The 14,238-nt window shown below is 41.1% G+C and overlaps 1 protein-coding gene across 1 annotated transcript in view; it reads left to right on the top strand.

Moving 5' to 3' along the window:
- Nucleotides 1-11,498: 11,498 nt before the first annotated feature.
- The window catches only part of ATP7A (ATPase copper transporting alpha), a 130,870-nt gene continuing 128,130 nt past the window's right edge, over nucleotides 11,499-14,238 (top strand). The window contains exon 1 of the mRNA XM_027535043.1: nucleotides 11,499-11,719. The gene's annotated coding sequence lies outside the window, so the exon portion shown is untranslated. The remainder of the gene's footprint in view (nucleotides 11,720-14,238) is intronic.

Raw genomic sequence — 14,238 nt, forward strand, 5'->3', positions numbered from 1 at the left:
TGTTTATAGTGCTCAAGTAAGCAGAGAATGAAATTTGAGTTGAGTAACCTATCTGTATTGCTTAATTGTTTAGTTGCTAAGTTGCATCCAACTCTTTGGCGACCTCATGGACTGTACCCCACCAGGCTCCTCTGTCCATGGGATTTCCCAGGCAGGAATACTGAAATGGATGGTCGTTTCCTTCTCCAGGGGACTTTCTCAACCCAGGGACTGAACCTGCATCTCCTGCATTGGCAGTGGATTCTTTACCACTGAGCCACCAGGGAAACCCATTGGCAAAATTAAAAGATTTCTAAAATTCACTTATAATGTAGGTTATCAGGTAAGTGACTTAGGAATCTCCAGAATTTCCTGATGTAGATAAGGATTTATATTTAAGCAAACATTTGAAGAATGTTTACTCAATATATGAAATACTAAAAGAATTGCTCTTATGGCAACATGTCCTGTTTTCTCATTAAATGTACCAAAGCCAGTAATTTCAAGTCTTAAGTAGGAAAAATTATTTGAATGTCATTTCAATAAAAGGTTCCAAGATTAGAAACTACATAGTGCCACTATTTGTTTAAATTTGAACATGTCATATTTAGAATGTAAAAAGTATTCAAATGCATGTAACCAACATTATTAAGCAAAATAAAATGTCTAAGGAACTTTCAACCTTTGTTCCTCAGTTGGCACTGAGAATTTCTAATGTATATATTTGAATCAGTTCTAATGAGGTGGATGAAACTGGAGCCAATTATACAGAGTGAAGTAAGCCAGAAAGAAAAACACCATTACAGTATACTAACGCATATATATGGAATTTAGAAAGATGGTAACGATAACCCTGATTGGGAGACAGCAAAAGAGACACAGATGTATAGAACAGTCTTTTGGACTCTGTGGGAGAGGAGGGGGGATGATTTGGGAGAATGGCATTGAAAACATGTATAATATCACATTAGAAACGAATCACCAGTCCAGGTTTGATGCAGGATGCAGGAAGCTTGGGGCTGGTGCACTGGGATGACCCAGAGGGATGGTATGGGGAGGGAGGTGGGACGGGGGTTCAGGATTGGGAACACATGTACACCCGTGGCGGATTCATGTTGATGTATGGCAAAACCAATACAATTTTGTAAAGTAATTAGCCTCTAATTAAATAAAAGAATTTCTAATGTAATTTTCAGTATAATTAGTACCACTTTGTCAGATAAGTGATAATTGTCACCTGTTCTAATAGGCAAAAAGAAATAGTATGACTTTTACTAGCATGTGTTGCCTTATGTGGTAAAGTCTGATGGTGGTAGTCTGCATCTTTGAAAATACTTTTTAAAACTTAATCGTTAATCTTGGCCTAATGAGTAGTTATAAAACTACTATGGCCCCTACCAGAAATGAAGCTGTAGTTTAAATTGTTTTGTGCTATCACAATATTCTGACCTTGCGGCTTTCTTAGTGTATTCGAAGATTTATCCTCTCACAGATGCACTCATTCTGTGTGAAGGTTATCCAGTTAGTTCCCCTATAAAATATGTTTGAAGAATTTAGATAAATTAGGGTGAAGGTCATAAATGCCATTCTTAGACTCAAACTTTTAGCACACATTCTATTTTAATTAAGCTTACTTAGAACTAGGTACTGTGGCAGTTGTAGAGACACATGTTGAGTGATATCAATAACCACTTCATATGCATTTGGAGGACACCTACTATCTGCTCAATGCCAGGAAAACTGATGTACTTAAAGACATTCCCTTCTATTTGAAAACTCAGTTTAATACAGTAATTTTGAAAGTGTTGGTATGCTCATGCAGTGATAAGGGAGATTGGGGATGATTCATTTAGAGGTATGAAGTGTTTTAAAAGTGAGGGAAAGACCCAGTGACTTAAGGATATAGAAGATCTTGGAGTTCATAACAATAAACTTTACATAAAAAGTAGAGAGCTAATAGACTGATACTCTGATAAAGCTTTCTGGTTTCTGCCTTTCAGTAAGTTTCTTTGAAAGCTTGACACTGTTAATGAGTTACAAACCAACTTGCTAATAATTGGAAGCCCACTTAAAAGCCATCTTAGTTTTGTGTAAAGTGAGTCAAGATTTTAAATTTGGGTCTGAATTTGTATCTTAATAGTTAAGGCTATGCACACTGACAACTACAAATGATAACCAGGGAGGTAAAGTCCTGAAGTGAATTTTTATGTGGATGGGTGTAGAGGGTCAAGGGCTTCCTTGGTCAACAAAAAAGAATCCACCTGTAATGCAGAAGACACAGGAGATGCAGGTTTGATCCCTGGGTCAGGAACATCCCCTGGAGGAGGAAATGATAACCCACTCCAGTATTCTTACTGGGAAAATCCCATGGATGGTGGAACCTGGTGGGCTGCAGTCCATGGGGGTCACAAAGTGGAATGTGACTGAGCATGCACGCAGAGGGACAAAGAGCGATCCTTTTTGAAATAGTTAACTGTAGGCTTAAGATTTAAATGTATGGGCAGTTTTTAAAAATATTTATTTTTCATTGAAGGATAATTGTATTGATTTCTGCCATACATCAACATGGATCAGCCATGAAAGTGAAGGTGAAGTCGCTCAGTCGTGTCCGACTCTGCGACCCCATGGACTGTAGCCTATCAGGCTCCTCCGTCCATGGGATTTTCCAGGCAAGAGTGCTGGAGTGGATTGCCGTTTCCTTCTCCAGGGCATCTTCTCGACCCAGGAATTGAACCCGGGTCTCCCGCATTGCAGGCAGACGCTTTACTGTTTGAGCCACCAGGGAAGCCATATCCCCTCCCTCTTGAATCTCCCTCCCACCTCCCACACCATCCCATTTCTCTAGGTTGTCACAGAGCACTAGTTTGAGCTCCCGGAGTCATAGAGCAAGTTCCCACTGGCTGGCTATTTTACATATGGTAATGTATATGTTTCCATGCTACTCTGTCCATTCGTCCCAACGTCTCCTCCTCGCCCCTTGTCCAGAACAGAACACAAGTCTGTTCTCTATGTCTGCATCTCCATTCAGATCAGATCAGATCAGATCAGTCGCTCAGTCATGTCCGACTCTTTGCGACCCCATGAATCGCAGCACGCCAGGCCTCCCTGTCCATCACCAACTCCTGGAGTTCACTCAGACACGTCCATCAGGTCAGTGATGCCATCCAGGCATCTCACCCTCTGTCGTCCCCTTCTCCTCCTGCCCCCAATCCCTCCCAGCATCAGAGTCTTTTCCAATGAGTCAACTCCTCGCATGAGGTGGCCAAAGTACTGGAGTTTCAGCTTTAGCATCATTCCTTCCAAAGAAATCCCAGGGCTGATCTCCTTCAGAATGGACTGGTTGGATCTCCTTGCAGTCCAAGGGACTCTCAAGAGTCTTCTCCAACACCAAAGTTCAAAAGCATCAATTCTTCGGCGCTCAGCCTTCTTCACAGTCCAACTCTCACATCCATACATGACCACAGGAAAAACCATATCCTTGACTAGACGAACCTTTGTTGGCAAAGTAATGTCTCTGCTTTTGAATATGCTATCTAGGTTGGTCATAACTTTCCCTCCAAGGAGTAAGCGTCTTTTAATTTCATGGCTGCAGTCACCATCTGTAGTGATTTTGGAGCCCAGAAAAATAAAGTCTGACACTGTTTCCACTGTTTACCCATCTATTTCCCATGAAGTGGTGGGACCGGATGCCATGATCTTCGTTTTCTGAATGTTGAGCTTTAAGCCACCTTTTTCACTCTCCACTTTCATCAAGAGGCTTTTGAGTTCCTCTTCACTTTCTCCATAAGGGTGGTATCATCTGTATATCTGAGGTTATTGATATTTCTCCCAGCAATCTTGATTCCAGCTTCTGTTTCTTCAAGTCCAGCGTTTCTCATGATGTACTCTGCATAGAAGTTAAATAAGCAGGGTGACAATATACAGCCTTGACGTACTCCTTTTCCTATTTGGAACCAGTCTGTTGCTCCATGTCCAGTTCTATCTGTTGCTTCCTGACCGGCATACAAATTTCTCAAGAGGCAGATCAGGTGGTCTGGTATTCCCATCTCTTTCAGAATTTTCCAGTTTATTGTGATCCACACAGTCAAAGGCTTTGGCATAGTCAATAAAGCAGAAATAGATGTTTTTCTGGAACTCTCTTGCTTTTTCTATGATCCAGCGGATGTTGGCAATTTGATCTCTGGTTCCTCTGCCTTTTCTAAAACCAGCTTGAACATCAGGAAGTTCATGGTTCACATATTGCTGAAGCCTGGCTTGGAGAATTTTGAGCATTACTTTACTAGCGTGTGAGATGAGTACAATTGTGCAGTAGTTTGAGCATTCTTTGGCATTGCCTTTCTTTGGGATTGGACTGAAAACTGACCTTTTCCAGTCCTGTGGCCACTGCTGAGTTTTCCCAATTTGCTGGCATATTGAGTGCAGCACTTTTACAGCATCATCTTTCAGGATTTGGAATAGCTCAACTGGAATTCCATCACCTCCACTAGCTTTGTTCGTAGTGATGCTTTCTAAGGCCCACTTGACTGCACATTCCAGGATGTCTGGCTGTAGGTCAGTGATCACACCATTGTGATTATCTGGGTCGTGAAGATCTTTTTTGTACAGTTCTTCTGTGTATTCTTTCCATCTCTTCTTAATATCTTCTGCTTTTGTTAGGTCCATACCATTTCTGTCCTTTATCGAGCCCATCTTTACATCTCCATTGCTGCCCTGCAAAAAGGGTTCATCAGTACCACCTTTCTAGATGCCATATATATATGATATTTGTTTTTCTTTCTGACTTATTTCACTCTGTATAATAGGCTCTAGGACCAGAGATCAAATGGCCAGCATCTGCTGGATCATCGAAAAAGCAAGAGAATTCCAGAAAAACATCTATTTCTGCTTTATTGGCTATGCCAAAGCCTTTGACTGTGTGGATCACAATAAACTGTGGAGAATTCTGAAAGATATAGGGATACCAGAGCACCTGACCTGCTTCTTGAGAAACCTATATGCAGGTCAGGAAGCAACAGTTAGAAATGGACATGGAACAACAGACTGGTTTATCAAGGCTGTATATTGTCACCCTGCTTATTTAACTTATATGCAGAGTATGTCATGAGAAATGCTGAGCTGGAAGAAGCACAAGCTGGAATCAAGATTGTCAGGAGAAACATCAGATCAGATCAGATCAGATCAGTCGCTCAGCCGTGTCCGACTCTTTGCGACCCCATGAATCGCAGCATGCCAGGCCTCCCTGTCCATCACCAACTCCTGGAGTTCACTGAGACTCATATTCATCGAGTCAGTGATGCCATCCAGCCATCTCACCCTCTGTCGTCCCCTTCTCCTGCCCCCAATCCCTCCCAGCATCAGAGTCTTTTACAATGAGTCAACTCTTCGCATGAGGTGGCCAAAGTACTGGAGTTTCAGCTTCAGCATCATTCCTTCCAAAGAAATCCCAGGGCTGATCTCCTTCAGAATGGACTGGTTGGATCTCCTTGCAGTCCAAGGGACTCTCAAGAGTCTTCTCCAACACCAAAGTTCAAAAGCATCAATTCTTCGGCGCTCAGCCTTCTTCACAGTCCAACTCTCACATCCATACATGACCACAGGAAAAACCATATCCTTGACTAGACGAACCTTTGTTGGCAAAGTAATGTCTCTGCTTTTGAATATGCTATCTAGGTTGGTCATAACTTTCCCTCCAAGGAGTAAGCGTCTTTTAATTTCATGGCTGCAATAACCTCAGATATGCAGATGACACCACCCTTATGGCAGAAAGTAAAGAGGAACTAAAATGCCTCTTGATGAAAGTGAAAGAGGAGAATGGAAAAGTTGGCTTACAGCTCAACATTCAGAAAACGAAGATCATGGCATCTGGCCCCATCAGTTCATGGGAAGTAGATGGGGAAAGAGTGGAAACAGTGTCAGACTTTATTTTTTTGAGCTCCAGAATCAGTGCAGATGGTGATTGCAGCATGAAATTAAAAGACGTTTACTCCTTGGAAGGAAAGTTATTACCAATCTAGATGACATATTAAAAAAGCAGAGACATTACTTTGCCAACAAAGGTTCATCTAGTCAAGGCTATGGTTTTTCCAGTAGTCATGTATGGATGTGAGTGTTGGACTATACAGAAAGCTGAGCACTGAAGAATTGATGCTTTTGAACTGTGGTGTTGGAGAAGACTCTTGAGAGTCCCTTGGACTGCAAGGAGATCCAACCAATCCATCCTAAAGGAGATCAGTCCTGGGTGTTCATTGGAAAGACTGATGCTGAAGCTGAAACTCCAATACTTTGGCCACCTCATGTGAAGAGTTGACTCATTGGAAAAGACCCTGATGCTGGGAGGGATTGGGGGCAGGAGGAGAAGGGGACGACAGAGGATGAGATGGCTGGTTGGCATGACTGACTCGATGGACATGAGTTTGAGTGAACTCCGGGAGGCCTGATGTGCTGAGATTCATGGGGTTGCAAAGAGTCGGACACGACTGAGCAACTGAACTGACTGAACTGAACTGAGGTTCATCCACCTCATTAGAACTGACTCAAATGTGTTCCTTTTTATGGCTGAGTAATCCTCCATTATACATATATGTACCACAGCTTCTTTATCTGTCTATGGACATCTAGGTTGTGTTCATGTCCTAACTATTGTAAATAGTTCTGTAGTGAACATTGGGCTACATGTGTCTTTTTCAATTGTGGCTTCCTCAGTATATGTTCTGGAGAAGGCAATGGTACCCCACTCCAGTACTCTTGCCTGGAAAATCCCATGGACGGAGGAGCCTGGTAGGCTGCAGTCCATGGGGTCGCTAAGAGTCGGACACGACTGAGTGACTTCACTTTCACTTTCATGCGTTGGAGAAGGAAATGGCAACCCACTCCAGTGTTCTTGCCTGGAGAATCCCAGGGACTGGGGAGCCTGGTGAGCTACCGTCTATGTGGTCGCACAGAGTTGGACATGACTGAATCGACTTAGCAGCAGCAGCAGTATATGCTCTATTGGCAGTTTTTAAAGTATTGCCTGTCAAGGCTTAATAGGGATTTGAAACAGGATAAAAATTATTATAAACATGTAAATACAGATACTATTTGCCACTTTTACAATTTCACAATAATATTTCCATTTTGTGTACTTAGTTCTGCAACTGTTTAACTTGTTAAGTGGTTCAAGATGAAAATATAAATAATCCTGTGATTATTTTCCCCCAACATCTTATGACTGATGTTTAATGAGAGAAAGCAAGAAAAGACCACATGTTGCTTCAAAATTAGCAACACAGAGCCTCTCCCTCTTACTTTCAATATTTATAGTTTAAAAAATTCTAGAATTTGGCTGCTTTTTAAAATGACAGATTCAGGAATAAAAAATACATTTTTTTCCTGAAATGCTTTCTGTACCACTTAAATGTAACACTTAAAATGTATTGTTACATTTTAGCCATCTCAATACTGTCTAATCTAAGGGTGATAGATACTCTAATGTTCTTTGCATCTTTGGAGTTCTATAGATTTTTAAAATCTTGGACAAATGAATGAATAAATGGGGAAGTGGTTGAGGGCTTAGAACAGTGATATGAAGGTAGTGTGAGGTGAGATCTCTGTCCCAACTCCAAATAACGCACATGTAAAAATTATGAAACTAAAACATGAATTTAAAAAAGCTATGAAGTAAAAATTTTTGAGCTTTTTGGGGGGATATCTTTCTATTTATTTGTATTTCAAATTTCTTTCATCAGTATCTTAAAGTTTTCAGTGTACAAGGTCTTTCAACTCCTTACTTAAGTTTACTTAAGTGTTTTATATTTTCATGCTATTTTAAATGGGATTTTTAATTCCCTTTTCAGATAGTTTATTGTTTTTCTTTTCTGATTTTTATTACCACAGTTTATTTGCCTTCTTTGAACTTCATATAAATGGAATCACAGTACATGTTCTCTTTTGTTGCTGGCTTCCCTCGTGCAATACAATATTTTTGATATTCATACATGCTATTGCATGTGTCTTAAAATTTTCCTTTTATTGTCTGAATACACCATCATTTATTTATCCATTTTCCTTTTATAGATGTTTGGACTTTTTCCAATTGCTATTATAAATAAAGTCACTAAACATTTTTTGTACAACATTTTGTACATTTTTTTGTGGATATATATTTTTATTAATCTTTGATAAATACTTAAGAATGGGATTGCTGAGTCATATGGTAGGGTATGTTTAATTATATGAAAAATTGCCAAATAGTATTTTTTTTCAAGTCATTTGTACCATTTTTCACACAGTTGGCTGTGTTTTTTGTTTTTAAATTTTATTTATTTATTTTTTAGTTTTGGCTGTGCTGGGTCTTCATTGCTGCTTGGGCTTTTCTGTAGTGGTGCTCAGGTTTTTTCACTGTGGTGGTTTCTCTTGAAGCGGAGCTGGGGCTCTCAGGTGCACAAGCTTCAGTAGTAGCAATGCTTGGGCTTAGTAGTTGTGGTTCCTAGGCTCTAGAACACAGGCTCAAAGGTTGTGGCACACAGGCTTAGTTGCTCTGCAGCATGTTGATCTTCCCAGACCAGGGATCAAACTTGTGTCCCCTGCATTGGCAGGCATATTCTTTTCCACTGAGCCACCAGGGAAGCCCCCAGTTGGCTGTATTTTGATTGTTATTTAATTAAATATACATATCAATTTGGGATGAACTGACATCTTAGCAATATTGAGTCTTCTCATCAATGAACATCATATGTGTCTCCATTCTCATTTTTTTTCTTTCTCTCATAAACGTTTTATTGTTAATCAATAAATGAGATGATTCATTGTTAAAACATAGAAATGAAACTGATTTTTATAAGTTCATTTTGTAACTTGCAACTGTACTGAATTAGTGACAAAAATACACAATGGGGAATGGATAGTCTCTTGAACAAATGAGACTAGATAGCCACATACAAAAGAATGAACTTGGGCATTTATTTTAACAGCATATAGGGCTTCCCAGGTGGCACAGTGGGAAAGAATCGCCTGCTGGTGCAGGAGACGTGGGTTTGATCCCTTGATCAGGAAGATCCTCTGGAGTAGGGAATGGCAACCCACTCCAGTATTCTTGCCTGGAAAATCCCATAGACAGAGGAGTCTGGTGGCCTACAGTCCACAGGGTCTCAAAGAGTCAGATATGACTGAGTGACTGAGAATGCACAGCACACACAAAAATCAACTCAAAATGAATTAAAGACTTAAATGTAATTAACACTTGTAGAAGAAAATATAGGGGAAAAACTGCATGACATTTGTCTTGACAATGATTTTATGGATATGGTACCAAAAGTGTAAGTAACAAAAGCAAAAATGAACACGTTGGACTATATCAAACGAAAAGGTTTCTGCATATCAAAGGAAACAACAGAGTGAAAAGACAATCTAAGGATTGGGAGAAAATATTTGCAAGCTATATATCTCATAAGGGGTTATGCTCCAAAATATATAATGAATTCCCACAACTCCATATTTGGGGGGGGGAAGCAATAGCTCTATTTAAAAATGGGCTATAGCCTTGATTAGATATTTCTCAAAGATACACAAATGGCAAACAAATATATGGAAAGACATTCAACATCAGGTAAATGCAAATCAAAACCACAATATCACCTCAAACATGTTAGAATGGCTATGAACAGCAACAACAACAAACCCCCAAAAGACAGCATGTGTTTGCAAGGATGTGGAGAAAGTGGAACCCTTGTATATTGTTGGTGCAAATGCTAAGGAAAACAGTAGGGAAGTTCTTCCAAAAATTAAAAATAGAACTACCATATGATGCCCTGATTCCACTTCTGAGTACTTTTCCAAAAGAATTGAAGAAATAGTAGCACTCCCATGATCACTGCAGCACTATCTGAAACAGCCAGGACGTGGAAAGCACTTAAATGCCCATCAACAGATGAATGACTAAAGAAAAAAAATATATATATATATACACACATACATACACACAATGGAATATTATTCAGACTTTAAAAAAGAAGGAAATTCTGCAATATGTGGCAACATAGATGAACTTTTAGAACATTAAGTGAAATAAACCAGTCACAGAAGGACATATACTACTACATGGTTCCACTTAGCTAAGAAAACCTGAAATAGTCAATATCCTACAAGCAGAGACTAGAACGGTTGTTGCCTGGGGCAGAGGGTAAGGGAAATGAGGAGTTGCTAATCAATGGGTATAAGGTTTCAGTTATGCAGGATGAATAAATTCTAAACAACTGCTATACAATCTGCCAGGGAATAAAACAGCTTTTCCTTGAATGCTAACAATCATGTAAGTTCACTGCTGTGTGCTGTGCTTAGTCGCTCAGTCGTGTCCAACTCTTTTGCGACCCTATGGATAGCAAGCAGCCCTCCAGGCTCCTCTGTCCATGGGGATTCTTGAGGCAAGACTACTGGAGTGGGTTGCCCTTCCCTCCTCCAGGATATTTTCCCAACCCAGGGAGCGAATCCAGGTCTTCCGCATTGCAGGTGGATTCTTAACCGTCATAACCACCAGGGAAGCCCAAGAATACTGGAGTGGGTAGCCTATCCCTTCTCCAGCAGATCTTCCCGACCCAGGAATCAAACCATGGTCTCCTGTGTTGCAGGAGGATTCTTTACCAGCGGACATACCAGGGAAGCCCACTAGTAAGTTCACTAGTTTCCTCAAAAGGAAATAGTGTGTTCTGGTTCTGTTTCTGGTTTTGCTCCAATGTTTGGGTTTTCTCCGGCCCGCCCAAGACAAACCGATTTCTCCGGAGAGCGAAACCCAAGGCTCTGCCGCCCAGCCTGACTGACTGCATTGGCATGGTGAAAAGCAGAGCAGAATCCACTTACAAGGTTTCTCAGTAGGGTGCTGAGCTGGAACAGATCCCTCCTTGTCCCCCGCATTTGTTTTGCAAGAAAGCTTTAGCTTCCTAGGCCTTACGAGTTCACATACATGTGGTGTTCTCACTCAGAATCTGATATCACTCTTTCAAGCCTCAGCCATGGATTTTTTTAAACTTTTGAGGTACATTGTTCACCTTTTTGTTGGAGAAACACGGAAGTGAAGCAAAGCGAATTCCACTTCGCGCAAAGAAAGTGATTTCCCAAGGCCTAACCAGAGCGCGTACAGAGATCATTTCTCAATCGAGGGATAAGTTCATAGTTCTGACATTCACACCCGGGGTTACGCTACACAATCTGACAGGGGCACGTTAATTTCATGCTGTGAAAGGCTGAACTACCCAGAAGAAGATTTATAAGGAGGTCTAAAGTATTTCTTGGCTTCACATTAGGAAACTACGTATTTTGGTGGCGGGAGGGTGTTGTTTTGCCCTTGGCGAAATGGGAAGAGGCCTCTCAGCACCAAGAAGGAAAATTTCCAACCGAAGCTGTGTGTCAGCCTGGGAGCAGCAGGGGGCGGGAGACGCTTGACAGTCCGCTGCGCTTTTCTCCTTTCTCGTGACGCGTCCCTCCACCTCGCTGGCTGCTTCCGGTCGGGGCGTCACCCGGAAGTCGAGGGGAGGGAGGGTTGGGTCAAAGCGGCGGCCTGGCGGCGTTGGGTGGAGCAAGAGAAGCAGCTGAGGGAGGAGTTGGGGCTGCCGCCGCAATCGCGGTGGTCTCCGCCGCCGTCGCCATCGCCGCCGGGGCTACGGTGACTTCTGCCGGAGTGTGAGATCGGAGGCCACGCGTGTGGATTTGTTGCCGCCACCGGCTGCGTAGCTCCGGAGGTTTAACCATAGGACAGAGAAAAATACAGGTAAGCCCTGTATCAGTCCCCTTCTATTGGAGGGGTATTCTGTACTGTCTGTCTGTACTACTGAGTGGAACAAGAATATCATTTTAATATGAGGGTGTTTCCAAACTCTCTCTTCTTCACAAGTCAGGTATTTACTACAGTCTTGTTTTACCTCCCCTAGCAGAGCATAGAGGAGGGGAGATTAGGTCCTGACCCCCTGTCGCTTTCTTGTCCCCTCCTGAGGAAGTGTCCTGGTAGTCCATAGCCCATGTTACCTAATTAATTGATGGTACAAGGTCTGTGCACTGTATTGGAAGTCACATGGACTGATCACCGTTAATGAAATAATGTAAAGAAATTGTATATCTTGCTTCTTGTCTCGTTCTGGGAGTATGCACTAAACTGGGAGAAGACTTTTGTTTCCATTTCATTTTGTTCATTCTGCCCCCTTCCCTGTAAAGCTACCCTCCATCCTTATTGTACTCTGTGGCATCTTTGTCTTTGACACTTTTTGTTGTGTATGTTGAGGTTTATCCTAAGCACTAGCAACTCTTCTATCTTTTCACAAGCCTTTTTTTTTTCAGCATCTGATATTTGTTTTAATTACAGCCTCTTCATCTACAGTAGTATGACTTTGTATTGAGAATATGTGCAGAACATTGAATTAAGTAGTATTGAGGTGTGGGGTGTGGTAGGGGTATACACAAGAAACAGGACAAAGTCCCTGGCCTAAAGAGAGTTTACATTCAATTTGAGTTCAAAAAGAGCAAGCAAAAATAACCCCAACATACCACAAGCTTTACTTCTGTGAGAGATCTAAGGCAACATATTCTTTCTTATAAATTCCTCATTGTAACTGCTTTTATCTACATATTTAAAAATGCATGGCAAACTTTCATCTAGACTTTTGACATCCCAGTGAGTGAAAATTTTCTCTTGCCAGTTGGGAAAGTAAATTGTGAGGAGAGATTTGTCTGTCATGATACAGGCATTGGCATAAATGAGAAAGATATTTGGGGGTTTTGTCTCAAAAGTCCTTCTACTCATCTTTATTTAAGGGAAGTTCACCTTTTAAAGGTTTTACAGTTTTGCTTTTAAACAAATCTTTCTTAGGATATAAATCACAATGAGGGTGCAGGGTGGGAGAGAAACAGATGACAGTTGGCCTATTTCAGTTCAGTTTGTTACCCCAGCAACCATGTGTTTCATTTGTAGATCTGTCTTCAGGTGGCTTTCATATCACTTGTTTACTTAATTGCTGAGATAGTATGGCAGAAATAGTGTCACAATACTTTTCGAATGTGTTGCATTAAAGTGAAAGGGTAAGGTGTTTCTGGTTTCACAAATATGTTCCAGCACTATTAGAAAACTGATTTCATCATCTTTGTGGGCTCAAATGTGTTGATATTGGTAGATTACATCAGTTTTCACAGATACTTCTATCTTTGAAGGAAATGAATATAAAGTAAGCCAATTAACTGTGCTTTGTCCCATGTTGCCCATCTTTTTTTAGAATTATACAACTATGGCTGAAGGATTAAATTTTTTAACCTATTTTTGCTTTATAGTTCTCTAGTGTAGACATTCGGAGAAGGCAATGGCACCCCTGTCCAGTACTCTTGCCTGGAAAATCCCATGGACGGAAGAGCCTGGTAGGCTGCAGTCCATGGGGTCACTAAGAGTCGGACACGACTGAGCGACTTCACTTTCACTTTTCACTTTCATGCATTGGAGAAGGAAATGGCAACCCACTCCAGTGTTCTTGCCTGGAGAATCCCAGGGACAGAGGAGCCTAGTGGGCTGCTGTCTATGGGGTCGCACAGAGTCGGACACGACTGAAGCGACAGCAGCAGCAGCAGCAGCAGTGTAGACATTTGGTTTTCTAGACCTATAATCAGGAGATTTTTCCAGACCTGTAGTCAGGGAAGCATTTTAACAATTTACTAATTGGAATAAATGGGTTATTCCACATCTTACAGAAATTATTTACCTTAGTTAATTTTGTTTCTAAACAGTTAAAGTGTTTTGTTTGATATTGTAATTGCTCCTGATCTGCTTGTGGATTTGATGTCACAACCAGAGCAGATAGGGAGGGAATAATACTGGAATTACTTCCTTCCCCTGATCCCACCTGAGTTTACAGAACACTGTATATTTCTTGAAAATGTGGAGAAAATTGTTTCCCAACTCCTGAATGTTTACTTGAAGCATGCTACCTGCCACTCAGGAGAAAAGGGCATTAAGAGGGCTTCTGTTAAGACCTAAAACACTTATCAACAAAGGTAGAAGAATGGAAAGGAAGAATTTCACAGTGGAGAGCCTGCTGAACAAAATTGTTTGGCATATTTAGGATAAATTTGTAGCTGATCTCTAGGGTCATTAGGATACTAAGAGTTGATATTGAGCTAACCAAAGCTTAGAGAGCTTAGTTGTTAAAGAGTACATGTAATTTCCTTTGTTGATCCTTTCACTTAAAATGGTAGGGAGAAAAGGTGTCTGACTTTTTTGGTAATGATAAAATTATTTAGTCTAAGAATTCT

This window comes from Bos indicus x Bos taurus, chromosome X, assembly GCF_003369695.1.
Source record: "Bos indicus x Bos taurus breed Angus x Brahman F1 hybrid chromosome X, Bos_hybrid_MaternalHap_v2.0, whole genome shotgun sequence".
In the NCBI taxonomy this organism is placed as follows: Eukaryota; Metazoa; Chordata; class Mammalia; order Artiodactyla; family Bovidae; genus Bos; species Bos indicus x Bos taurus.